We start from the raw sequence: 12,931 nt of genomic DNA, 5'->3' as shown, positions 1-12,931 counted from the left end.
CCTAATATTAATCCTATTATTAATATTAATATCCTAATAATAATCCTATTATTATCCTAATAATAGATGTAACTAATTACATCTTCTCCAGCTGTCAGTTTCATAAGGCTGACAGTGTTTCTTTGGCATAGTCCATAGGGCAGAAAATGATGCTGGACGTGGGGGAGGTTGACTTGACTGAGGTCTCAAAATTTGCCTCATAATTTGCATTACCTAATGGGCCCAACAGATCTCTTATCAAAAAAAAGACTGTCTACCTTATGATTATATTACCTTCCTGCTGTGGTTTTAGTAGGTTGAGGTGTCTAGCACCCCCTATCCCACCCCCCACCTCCAGTAGAGTAAAAGTCGATGAGATCATGGGTCAGTAAACGTTTTCTGTAAAGTGCCAGAGAGTACATATTTGCACCTTCTCAATTCTGCCATTGCAGTGTGAAGGCAAGTGTAGACAAATTGATGGCCCTGGCTGTGTTTCAATAAAACTTTATTTACAAAAGCAGGCAGTGCTGGATTTGGTTTGCATGCCCATAGTTTGCTGCCTGCTGGTTTAATCAGTGCGTACAGATCACCTGGGGTACTTGTTAAAATGAAGTTTATGGTTCAGTAGATCAGAGGTGGGAGAGAGAGATTCTGCATTTCTAACAAGCTCCCACGAGGTGCTGATGCTGCTGGCCCTTCAACCACACTTTGAGTATGAGGGTTTACAGAACATCTGCTTTTTGTAAATGGATTTGGCAATTGCAGTGAACCAGAGGGTGCTGGTGATGATTCCAATGAGCTGAATAATTTTACAGAATTTCAGAGAGAACCTGAAAAGCTGTATCAAAACTCAGAAGAAAGCTGTGGGCATGATGCTTTATTTAGAAGTGTCTTCTAACCAAACCAAACCCGTGCAACTTGGGTATTCTTGCACTGACTTCATTCTTTCTCCTCAGGTTTCCTGGGAGCCATTTACTTTTTTTTTTTTTTTTAAAGATTTTTTTATTTTTTTTTCCTTTTTCTCCCCAAAGCCCCCAGGTACATAGTTGCATATTCTTCGTTGTGGGTCCTTCTAGTTGTGGCATGTGGGACGCTGCCTCAGCGTGGCTTGATGAGCAGTGCCATGTCCACGCCCAGGATTCAAACTGACGAAACACTGGGCCGCCTGCAGCGGAGTGCGCGAACTTAACCACTCGGCCATGGGGCCAGCCCCGAAGCCATTTACTTTTGAAATCATCCTGGAAGAATCCAGGTAATTAAAAGGGAGCCTACTTTTCTGCGTGACCTTGGATCTATTGCTTGGCCTTCCAGTACCTGAGGGCAATGTACATGTACTTATGAAATTGTGTCAAAACAGGATCATACTGGAAAACAGATGTTGGGTCAGAATTTTCCCACACGTGGGAGAGCTGAAATCCTGCAGGTAGCTCACAGTCAACCTATTAATAATGATGACTTTTCCAAACACCAGAGCTTGAATACAAAGGACTAAATACTCTCAGGTTTGGGAAAGTTTAAAAGAAAACCTTGCCAGAGCAGAAACAAGCACAAAAACCCTAGCAAACATATGAACCTATCTTTAAGAGGATAAAATAAGCTTTCCTGAAGTCTTCCTTTAAGCCCATGAAGTGACTTGTGCTCTGACAACATTCCCAGCCGCCTGCTTGATAGCGTGGTATGGTTCAGCTCATAGGAATCGTCACCAGCTCCCCAGCCCCTCCCCTCTCCTTCCATCTCCGCCCAGTTCCAGTAACTCTTTCCGTATGGAAATTAGACATTGCCAAATTTGAGAGACCCCCTTCTTTGGCGGATTGTTGGAATCAATTCCATGTGTATAATTTATCTGGCAGTTTGCGCAACATGTGGCTGAGGGGTCTGGAATTATTTTAAGTTTCAGGTTTTAAAAATAACAGGCAATTTTGACCCTCTTAGAGGATTTGCTACTACTGGACGCTCCCCTGGGACATTCAGGTAAGGATCAGGTTTCCTGCCTGTCATTTCAAAGCATTCTCCTGAGGAAAAAGACGTTATGTCGGTGACTGTTTGTATAAGGCATTTGTTTTGGTTGACCTTTTCTCTGCTGTGTTAATGGCGTGTCATGAATTGGCCCTCTCTGTAAGAAGCTGCCTGGGTAAGAACATTCTAGTAGTAGCTACTTCTAGGTGAGGGTGCCTGCCCTGAGAGGAAGTGTGGCCTCAGAGTTAGACCCAGAAAGGGTCTCCACAGATAGTCTCAGGGCCTCCTCTGGTTCTCATCTGCCTGCCCTGCATGAAGCCATCTTTACATTTTGTAGAACGTGTAAAGTATGCTGTCTTACAAGCGTGTGTTGGAGATAAAAGCGTGGTTATTTATTGTAATGTGACAACACCAGAGATGCCTGGCTCTGGGACGCCCCTTGGAGGTGGACAGATGGCCTTCAGCTTGTACTTCTGAGAGCGCAGGAGCACAAAGGGGTAAGCAGGGCTCTCAGAAGAGAGCAACGGGCGCAGGAGAGCCCGAAAGAGCAGGGAGAGCTCTTTGGCTTTGACTTTGTATGGAGTTTCTTGTAGACTGGAGTGAAAGACATTTTCTTTTAGGTCCCGGAAGAGGTTGAAGGGTCAGTTGTGCTTTTGGCTTTTCCTGATTATTTTGGCTATGGACCCTGGCCAGTGTCAGGCTGGGAGAGTATTCAAAATAGCTCGTGTGCAAAAATTTTATGTTCTTGCAATTAATCTTTTATTATTTGTTTAATCTTGGCTTCACCACCAACATTTGAATATTATTTCCACATTAAAAATGCCTATGTTGAGTGGGTCCCTTGAGAAAGAATGTACATGTAGAAACGTCTATCACATAGTTAGGTTCTGATAAATGGTAGCCCTTGTTTATGAGACGTACTGAGTTAGTCGTATATGCCCCTCAGAGAATTTCTCCTGGTGAAGAGGAGAAAAAGCAGTGTGACTGGGTTTGCTTCCTTGGACCTTTGGCCGATCATGGCAATGGCATTTCTTGAATGGACCTTCTCTGTAGTAGGCTGTCTGGGCTAGAACATTCTGGGTGTGGCTACTTGTAGTCCTGGGTAACTATGGGAAATACGAGTCATTACTAAATGTTCTTGCACATTTGCACGTAAGTTTTGACAGCTTCTGAAGCACCGGAGGAATGTGGGATTAGATGCTTTTGGAGGGCACAGATGAAGGCTGCAGCTCCTAGGAGCTCTCGGGAGGAGCAAAGCCCTTGGATCTGGTAGGTATATGTTGATCTGTGTGTATATACCACAAGATGAAGAGCATGGGAAACATAGAATCCTAGTTCCTGCTGGTGCACAGGTCTCTCCTCAGACGATTCCAAGATGGCCCCAGAGACAGGGGCTGGCCACATTTTATCACTTCTAAAATGTACAGTTTTGCAGGATTTCATCTTTCTAAAATCAGAGTGCTGCTTACAATCAGGCACATCTCATTATTGTTGGTATCCTTTTCTTCTTAGCATTACTTAAAGGTGAACTTTTAGTTGATACTCTCTTATATTCAGTGAAATTTGGTAGATTTGGGCTCCTGAAGTTTGAATAAGAATGCAGTAAAACAAAGTACTACCCTCTTCTGGAATAAGAGGGCCAGAGAGAGAAAAAGATGAAACATTTGTGCATTCTCAACTCTCATTTCTGTCCAAGGCAGAGAGGAAAGGTCAGGATTCTTTTATCTAGAACTGTGTTGGGGTCCCTAGCCAGCAGCATCAGCGTGACCTGGGACCTAGCGAATCAGAAACCCTGGGGGGGAGGCCCGCCAGTCTGGGTTTTGACAAGCCTTCCAGTGATCCTGATTCATGCTCAGTTTAAGAACCACTGAACTAGGGCTCCACGATTGTTCTCCTGGAGGAGTGTTGTCCAAAGCGTCCGGTGGTGGGATCTTTAATGTTCCTCCCTAATTTCACCTCCTCTCCTACTGAAGCCATTCCCTCCTTTATAATTATCTGTCCTTCCTGCATCACATGACAGCATACTCTCCTTTGTCATCCCACTTCTTCAGCAACCTTTTTTGCAGGGTCCTCCTGTCCAGCCCCTAATTGGTGTTATTCTGCCGTCTGGTCTGGACCACCTTCTCTTTCACTCTGCACTCTCTCTCTGGCCAGCCTCTTGATGCCACAGGTCTCAATCCACATCTCTATCAGTAGCTCCTGAATTTCCATCTGAAGTCTGGGTCTTTGGTGTCCCCACCTACATACCCATGATAATTCACATGTACCTCAAACTCAACACACTGGAATGCTATTCCTTGTCTTCCTCCTCAAACCAATTTTTTTCTTCCAGTGATTTCTTTCTTAGTGAATGGTTCCACCATCTCACCTGCTGCTTAAGGTAGAAATTTGGTGATATTTCTGTGCCTCTCCCTCTATCTCATGACTCACATTCATTACCCATCATCACATCTTTCCTGTCTCTTAACATCTCTCCAAGGCATTCTATCCTCTCCTTGTCCACTGCCCATGGCCGTAACTGGGTCTCTTGTTATCCTGTTTGGCATATTGCAAGGGTCTCCTTCTGTTCCCTGTTTTTTTCCTGCCTCCGGGGTTTACTCACTTCCCATTTATTCTATCCGTGCTGGTCAGGTTAGAGTGACATTTCTAATGTGCAGATCTGACGATGGAATTCCTCTATCTAAACAGTCTTTAATGTCTTCTCATTTGCTCAGCAATATTTCCCAGCGCAGATCCCTTTCAGAGCTCTGTTCTTACAAGATTGTCACCTAAGTTTGGAAATTGCTGCTTACAATTTTTCCTTTTGGAAACTCATAACCACCTTTGGCATTTTAAATGTTTTGGGAAATCCTGCAGTCAAGAAACTCATTTAGGTTTGACTTAGCATTTCCCATGGTCTTGGTTGACCCTAAGCCTCCCACACATCAACCTTTTAACATCCCATGACATTTGTATTCTCAGTGCATTTTTGGAAAGGCCGTACTTTCTATGCAAGGCTTGTTATGAGCTGGCACCTAGCTTACTCTTCAGCCTCATTTTCCACAATGCCCTTGATGACATTTTACTGACAATAATTTTGAAATTTAATTTCCTGACAATGTTATGTTACCTTATGCCCTTGAACCTTTAGCCTTTGTTTTTACCTCTGAATGAAGTGCCCTCCATCCTCTTTGCCCCCTGGAGAATTCCTTCTTGTCATTCAGGTCTCAGCTCAACTACCACCTCCTCTAGGAAGTCCTCCCTGACTCCTCTAGATACACTAAGGGCCCCCCTCCCACCCCAGTGCCTTTGCATCTCATTTATTGTTTCACTTTAGTCATCTCCTTACAGACTGTAACCATCTTGAGCGCAGTGACATTGGTCTAACAGAATGTCTCCACAGCACAGATGCTCAGTAAACATTCGCTGATGTGAAATGAGAGCGTGTGAAAGTGATTCAGTAATGGTAGTTTCTGGCTGTAATGATGTAAAGAGCTGATCCTTAAAGAGCACTTACTACAAAACAGTGCTGTTTCAAATGCTCTACCTGTGTTAACTCGTGTAATCCTCATGATGCCTCTGTGAGGTACGTGCTAGCATATTATCCTCATTGTTCAAATGTGGGGAACATGAAGGGTTCTTCGTATGGCTTGCCTGTTTCCTGCACCTGGAGATGATCAGAGTTCTCATCTCTGCGAGGGATGTTGCGGGGAAGGAACAGATATCTTTAGGAGGGAGGCACTTCTTGAGAGAAGCAGAACAAATACCTGGAATAATTTTTTTTTCCTTATTGGAAAGGAAGAATTTCTCAGTCTCCCCAAGGAAAATGAGTACTTCCCTCTTGCTAAGAAATTTTTTGGTTGCTGGGTGTTACTTGGAACTTGCTGGCAAATTTAATAGTCATTATTTTCATTGCTTATAGCGGCCTGGGCTGTTAGTGCCACGGTCTTCCTTTAAATGGAGTGGGTCATTTGATAGCAGTGGTTCTCAACTGGTGGAGATCATACCCCCCAGGAGACGTTGGGCAATGTCTGGAGACATTTTTGGTTGTCATAACTCAGAGGAGTGCTACTGGCATCTAGTGAGTAGAGGCCAAGGATGCTGCTCAACATCCTCCAGTACACGGGACAGCCCCACAACAAAGAATGATCTGGCCCTAAATGTCCATAGTGATGAGTTGAGAAACCCTGCTTATAGCTATAGCTTCGAGCTTACAGCAAAATATCTTAGAAATTAAACAGAAAACTTAAAGGTCTAAATACAGCAATGGGAAGTGCCAAATAGGGCCTAGTCAGGAAGTGCCTGTGGGGGAGTCCCTAAGTTTTAATGAGCATAACATAATAAAGGTCATCAAACTAAAGGGAGAGCAACAACCCTGGACCTCCATTCAGTGACAGGAAAGGGAACCAAAAAATCTTCCAAACTTGAAAGATAGGGTAAGGACATCAATTTACCCATAAGAGGCCTGCAGACTACTTACACTTATTTCTGGAAATCCGTGAAAAACATACACTGAAGAATTTTCTCTAAATGTCATTCTTAAGGAAGTGTCCTAGAAATGTCATTCTTGAAGAAATGTCGTAGAATACAATAGCAGGAAAAAAGATCACTTTCAATAAATGGAAAGATAAATGGGAAACCAGTAGTCAGATGCATGACCAATGCATATCAGATCTGATGGGTCCAATAAGATCATGTAAGACTTGGCAAAGTAATTGAATCTGTAAAAGACCTTTGACCTACATTAGAGACAGGAAGACAACCAGAGTGGAGATCTCCAAAGTGGGTGAATATAATCCTCAAAGGAGGTGTTTGCGATAATTTGTTGCATGTGGGAAGAAAATATTAGAAGATTTTTTTTTGAGGAAGATTAGCCCTGAGCTAACTGCTGCCAATCCTCCTCTTTTTGGTGAGGGAGACTGGCCCTGAGCTGACATCTATGCTCATCTTCCTCTACTTTGTATGTGGGACACCTACCACAGCATGGCTTGCCATGCGGTGCCACGTCTGCACTCGGGATCCAAACCAGTGAACCTCAGGCCGCCGAAGTGGAACGTGCGAACTTAACCGCTGTGCCACCGGGTCGGCCCCTAGAAGATTTTTTAGGAATAAAAAATAAATGTCAATATCAGAAAGTCTTTAGCATTACAGTCATACGTTGCTTAACAACAGAGATACGTTCTGAGAAACGCATTGTTAGGTGATTTTGTCGTTGTGTGAACGTCGTAGAGTGTACTTACGCAAGCCTAGATGGTATAAGCTACTACACACCTAGGCTGTATCATAGTAATCTTATAGCACCACTGTCATGTATGTGGTCCATTGTTGACTGAAACGTTATGTGGTGCCTGACTGTATTAATATCTGCATGGATCAATACTGGTGCTCACACCCATGCTGCATGGTAGGTGTCCCAAGTCAGAAACAAGATGAGAGGTAATCCAAGGGAGAGTGGGGCACCCGACAATATCCAAAATATTGGCGTGTATCACACCTTACCCATGTGTGGGTAAGTGAATCTAGCAATTACATTATTTAATTTATGTAAAACTAGCCCTCACGGCATATTCGAATAGCTTAAAAAGATGTCTGAGAATACACAACCTATTGAAGTCACGAGTAATCCTCCAAGCACAAATGGACCACAGGAAAATGGCCCACTTGTATTTGTGCTTTGCTATACTGTGATGTCAAAACATTGTCCCCATCAGATCTGGCAAAAAGCTGACCAAAACCCCCAAAAGAAATCAAAATTATCAAGAAGACTATATGGAATTTAGTTTTATGTCCAAGTTCTGTAATGTTAGATATTTTCCTACATGCATATTTGTATTGTGAGATATTACTGAGTGACATCAGAACTGGTAGGCCATATGTAAATTAACAAATAAACATATATTGCAAGTGCAGGCGCCAGCTTGACCATTCAGGAGCCTTATGGCCTATGACAAGGTACTTGTGATTCTTTCTATTGATTGACTGATTATTATTTTTTTTTGGTGAGGAAGATTGGCCATGAGCTAACATCTGTGGTCAATCTTCCTCTTTTTGCTTGAGGAAGATTGTCACTGAGCTAACATCTGTGCCAATCTCCCTCTATTTTGTGTGTGGGTTGCTGCCACAGCATGGCTTGACGAGTGGTGTGTAGGATCCGAACCAGTGAACCCTGGGCCGCCAAAGTGGAGTTCGCAAACTTAACCACTATGCCACCAGGCTGGCCCCCAAATGCACTCATTTTAAGGATACCATTTTGTGAGACTTGATAAATGCCTATAACCACATAATGACCATCAAGTTCTCTCTTGTCCCTTTGTGGTCGACTCCTCCCATCCTAGCTTCTGGCAACCACTGATCTGATTTCTGTCCATAGTTTTGCCTTTTCTAAAGTCTCAGTTAAGATAAGTCATACAGTTTGAGGCTTTGGCGTCTGGCTTCTTTCCCTTTACATAATGCCTTCGAAGTTCATCCAGTTTGTTCCAGGCATCAGCAGTCCATTCCTTTCTATTGCTGAGATGTGTTTTCTTGTATGGATGTACTCACTATAGTTTGCTTATCCACCCATCAGTTGCAGGACACTGGGTATTTCCAGGTCTACGCAATTATGAATAAAGTGACTATACACATTTGCAGCCACGTCTTTGTGTGGATACGTGGTTTCATTTCTCTTGTGTATGTATCTTGGAGCACCATTGAGGCATTGTATGTTAAGTGTGTGTTCAGCTTTATAAAAAGCTGTCAAGCTGTTTTCCAAAGCCATTGTGCTGTTTTACATTCCTAGCAGCAATGTAGGAAAGTCCCAGTCGCTCCACATCCTTGCCAGCACTGGATGTTGTCAGTTTTTTAAAAAAAATTTGCTCATTTCATAGTGGTATTTCATTGTGATTTTTATTTGCACTTCCCTAATGGCTAAAGGTGTTGAACATCTTTTCCTGTGTTTATTTGCCAGCCTTATCTCTTCTTGGGTGAAGTGCACTTATACCTACTGAGTATCAGTTATATATATATATAAAATACACACACACACACACATATATGTGTATGGTGTAACAATCATGTTGATAGAATTTTTTGAGTATTAAGATGAAATAATGAATTTGAAATAATTCAAATGAAAGCTTTTTTCTCCCTTTCCTTTTTTTTAACCCAGTATTGTTTCTCAATTAGCTTTTTTTTTAATGAATGGTTATTGGGCAAAGAGTGACCTTAGAGATTATGAAAATCTGACAAACTGAACGTTGCTTTTGTCTCAGTTTTTCATGAAGTTGCGGATAGAGCCCCAGGTCTAAAGATCCATGGAAGAAGGGAGGTGGGAAGGGGGTGAAATCTGAAAACTCAGATATGGAGATGGATAGCTGGAGAATGTTCTGGAGAGCTGAGCAAGTTTGCCACACTAAGAAATCAGCTTTTATCCTGTGGGCGACGAGGAATCATTGAGGATGTGAAGGGAGAGTGTCATCGTTAGATCTGAGTTTCAGAAACGCAAACTCAGGACAGTCCCCTACCATTTAATCTATTTTGCCCATATGCTGCTGACAGTGACTACAATATGAGCATCATCCTATTGAGTAAAGAAAGTTATCGTCTCAAAACGCAAAGAACGTGGAGGAGTCAACTCTGTAGACTTCTGCAGAACTGAATGATCGTGACAAGTGTAGCCACCTCCGTGGGGTTGATAAAAGGATCCACTGAGCCCGGATACCTTCTGCATGAACACAGCACAAGACCTGAAAATCCCACCATCTGTCCTTGAGAGCTAATCTTGATCTTTTTCACTTTGTTGCCTATTATTCTGTTACATGGATGGAGGATAACATCTCGATCTTATTAGCAGTCCCTTTATTTCTCTTATTTCCTTTTTGCAATCGTAACTGTCATAATTCCCCACGAGGACGCAAATATATTCTGATTATAAGCAATACTTCTAAAAAATATGTACACTAAAAATGGGAATTCCCCACACATTTAACACATTGATTCAACACATGTTTATGGAGTACCAATTGCCAGGAAATTCCCAGGCACTGTGGTAATGCTTGGGATAGATCTATCAGTGAATGACACATACAGAGATCCCCAAGGTCATGGATTTGCATGCTGGCAGAGGGAAGGAGACGTTAGATGACAATAACAAGTAAATTCTGTTCTATGTTAGAAGGCTGTCAGTGCTGTGTGGAAGAGCTTTCTAAAATGTACTGAGAATGTTTCCATGTGGCTTGTGTAGAGTTATGATCCCTGTTGAACTTATGGCGAACTATTCCACAGCCAAGGCCATTTATGCCACAACTGGGATTTGGTCCTTATGGCACAGGACATAGAGCTGTGAAGCTGTGGTGGAGAGAAAGGGGTCAGGGGTGTGAAGAGAGGAAGCTTGGGAGCCTGTCTGCAAGGGGTGTTGGAGGTAGACAGCACCATCCATGAGGTAAAAAGGAGAAATCATATCTTTTATCGGGAAAGCTATTTCTGCTCTCCTGATTTCAGAATAATTTCACAGTGAACTTTTTGGGGGCCAGGGTTTGGGTAAGATGAAACAGAACTTGCGGACATAAATACTGGCTGTAATGGAAGTCTGATTGCTGTTGCTGTGAGCCCAGATCAATACCTTTTATAAGAGAAGAACTGAATGGCCCCTGATGAAGCCAAAGCATAAATTGATCTTTTTTTTTTTTTTTTTTTTTTTGCTGAGGAAGACTGGCCCTAAGCTAACATCTCTGCCAGTCTTCCTCTATTTTGTATGTAGGTTGCTGCCACAGCATGGCTGACAAGTGGTGTAGGTCTGTGCTTGGGATCTGAACCTGCCCACCCGAGTTGCTGAAGCAGAGTGTGGAACTTAACTACTACGCCATGGGGCTGGCCCCTGTATTTTTTTTTTTTAATTCCACCTACAAATAAGAGTTTCTTGACGTTACATTTGGATCTTTCACAGCTTAATTTTGGTGCACAGAATATTCTTTCGTTTTTCCTTCCTTTCTTGGTAATAAAATGTGCCTGACTGTTCTTTCAGGGACAGAACTGTCTCTGTCCTTTTGCTCCCTGCACTTTGAATATTATTGAGGAGAGAGAGAGCTCACTTGGCAAGGCATATGTTATGACCTGGGTTGAAAAAAACTCCTCCCCAAAACATTAATTTCTGGAATCTAAGACAGACTATGTTGGGCAATACAATTTTCATCTGACACATAAAACACAGTAACAGAATTTTTTTTTCACACAAGCAGAATACAATCTGGTAATGCCATAAGTCATCAGATACTTCTCACTTTCAAAGTTTGAATTACAACAACGTTTCCTCTGGAAGCTAATGATTTCATTAGGATGAAGATTTTCTGCGTATAACAGGTTTCTTTGCTCCTTTACAGAGTTTGAGCAGGGAGGTAATTGACCTTTAGTTGATTAGCTGTTGCTGATAGGCCGGGAACTAGGGAGAATCAGGCGCACTTCTGCCCCAGCTCCCAGTATACTGTGTGCACTGGATTTGACCCACGGACAGCAGTTTGCTGACCCTTGTTGAAGATGATGAGAAACAATATAAAATTTCAGTTAAAAGGCAGAACTTCAGAATCAAACATACCTGGGTTTGCATTCCCATTTCTCCATTACTCACTGTGTGATCTTGGGCTGGGAGTTAACCTCTCTGTGTCTCAGTTTGAGTTTGCTCATCTTTTAAGACAGGGACAATAAGGCTGATTTCATGAGGTTTTATAAGGATTAAGAGTCATAATTTATGTAAAGCATTTATCCTGGCTCCTGGCACATTGTAAATGGTGTCAGTGCTAGAAAATAATTACATTAAATTATTTAGAACTTTATAATTTATAATTTAAGTATGAAAGCCCACTTCCTTACTTTCTAGTATCTTATTGTTCTTAGAATTTGTCCCTGGATCCTCAGATACATAGACAGACAGACAAATAATTAGCACGCATACCCAGCCTGCCCCAGCTCATGAGGATGATGATGCTGTTTTGGATGAGACAGCGAGTGATGACTATCGGAGGTCAATGGCTCATGACAGAAATGAAGTTGTCTCACATAACTTGAGTACAGCGCCACTTAAGAAATCCTTGTTTATCAAAAAAAATTCTTGTAACAGTGGTGCCCTGTTAGGTTCATGCTAATTACATCTTCTCCACGTGTCAACTTCATGAGAACACTGTTCCTTTGGCACGGTCCATAGGGCACAAAATGATGCTGGACCTCAGGGAGGTTGACTTGAATGAGGTCTAGAAATTTGCCTGATGATTTTCATTACCTCATGGGCCCAGTGGATCTCTTATCAAAAAAAGACTGTCTGCCTTATTGTTATGATACCTTCCTGCTGTGGTTTTAGCGGGTTTAGGTGTCTAGCACCCACTCTTCCCCTAGGAGAGTAAAGGTGGTGATCATCGGTCAGTAAACATTTTCTGTAAAGTGCCAAAGAGTACGTATCTGCAACTTCTCAGTTCTGCCATTGCAGTGTGAAAGCAAGCATAGACAAATTAATGGCTCTGGCTGTGTTTCAATAAAACTTTATTTACAAAAACAGGCAGTGTCGATTTGGCCTGCAGGCCCATAGTTTACTGTCTGCTGGTTTAATCCGTGCATGCAGATCACCTGGGGAATTAATTAATGCACTCTCCTGGCTCAGGTCTCTGGTGGGAAGAGGGAGAAAGGGACCGAATACCCAATTGGCAGCTTTCCTGGAAGCCCCAACTGTCCTGTGGCTTCCACTTACCTCTCAGTGGCCAGGACTGAGTCAGTTACTGAGCCCGGCCTGTGGAAGGGGTGGGATCAGCCAGCTCTCCTTCTGCCCTGGGCCTTTCAGTGGGCCAAAGCAGTGACAGGTTCACACAGTGTTCCCCTACCTTGCTCTACACTGCTCTCCTGCGTTTCCCCTCTTTCCCCTCTCTCCTGTTTTCGTCCCACTGGTCTCTCTCAGTGTGACTCAGAGTATGGTCTGTGGTCCAGCATCAGCATCCCCTGGGAGCTTGTTAGAAATGTGGGGTCTCGGGTTTCACCCTAGGCCTCCAGAATCAGAAAC

General features: G+C 42.8%; 1 long non-coding RNA gene across 1 annotated transcript in view; it reads left to right on the top strand.

Moving 5' to 3' along the window:
• LOC103542728 (uncharacterized) overlaps nucleotides 1–12,931 on the top strand; it is a 59,081-nt gene that overhangs the window by 33,506 nt on the left and 12,644 nt on the right. The gene's annotated exons all lie outside the window — the stretch shown is intronic.

The sequence above is a fragment of the Equus przewalskii genome, chromosome X, assembly GCF_037783145.1.
Source record: "Equus przewalskii isolate Varuska chromosome X, EquPr2, whole genome shotgun sequence".
Lineage (NCBI taxonomy): Eukaryota > Metazoa > Chordata > Mammalia > Perissodactyla > Equidae > Equus > Equus przewalskii.
The sequence above is the reverse complement of the archived record's forward strand: the minus strand, read 5'-3'. Positions and strand labels throughout refer to the sequence as shown.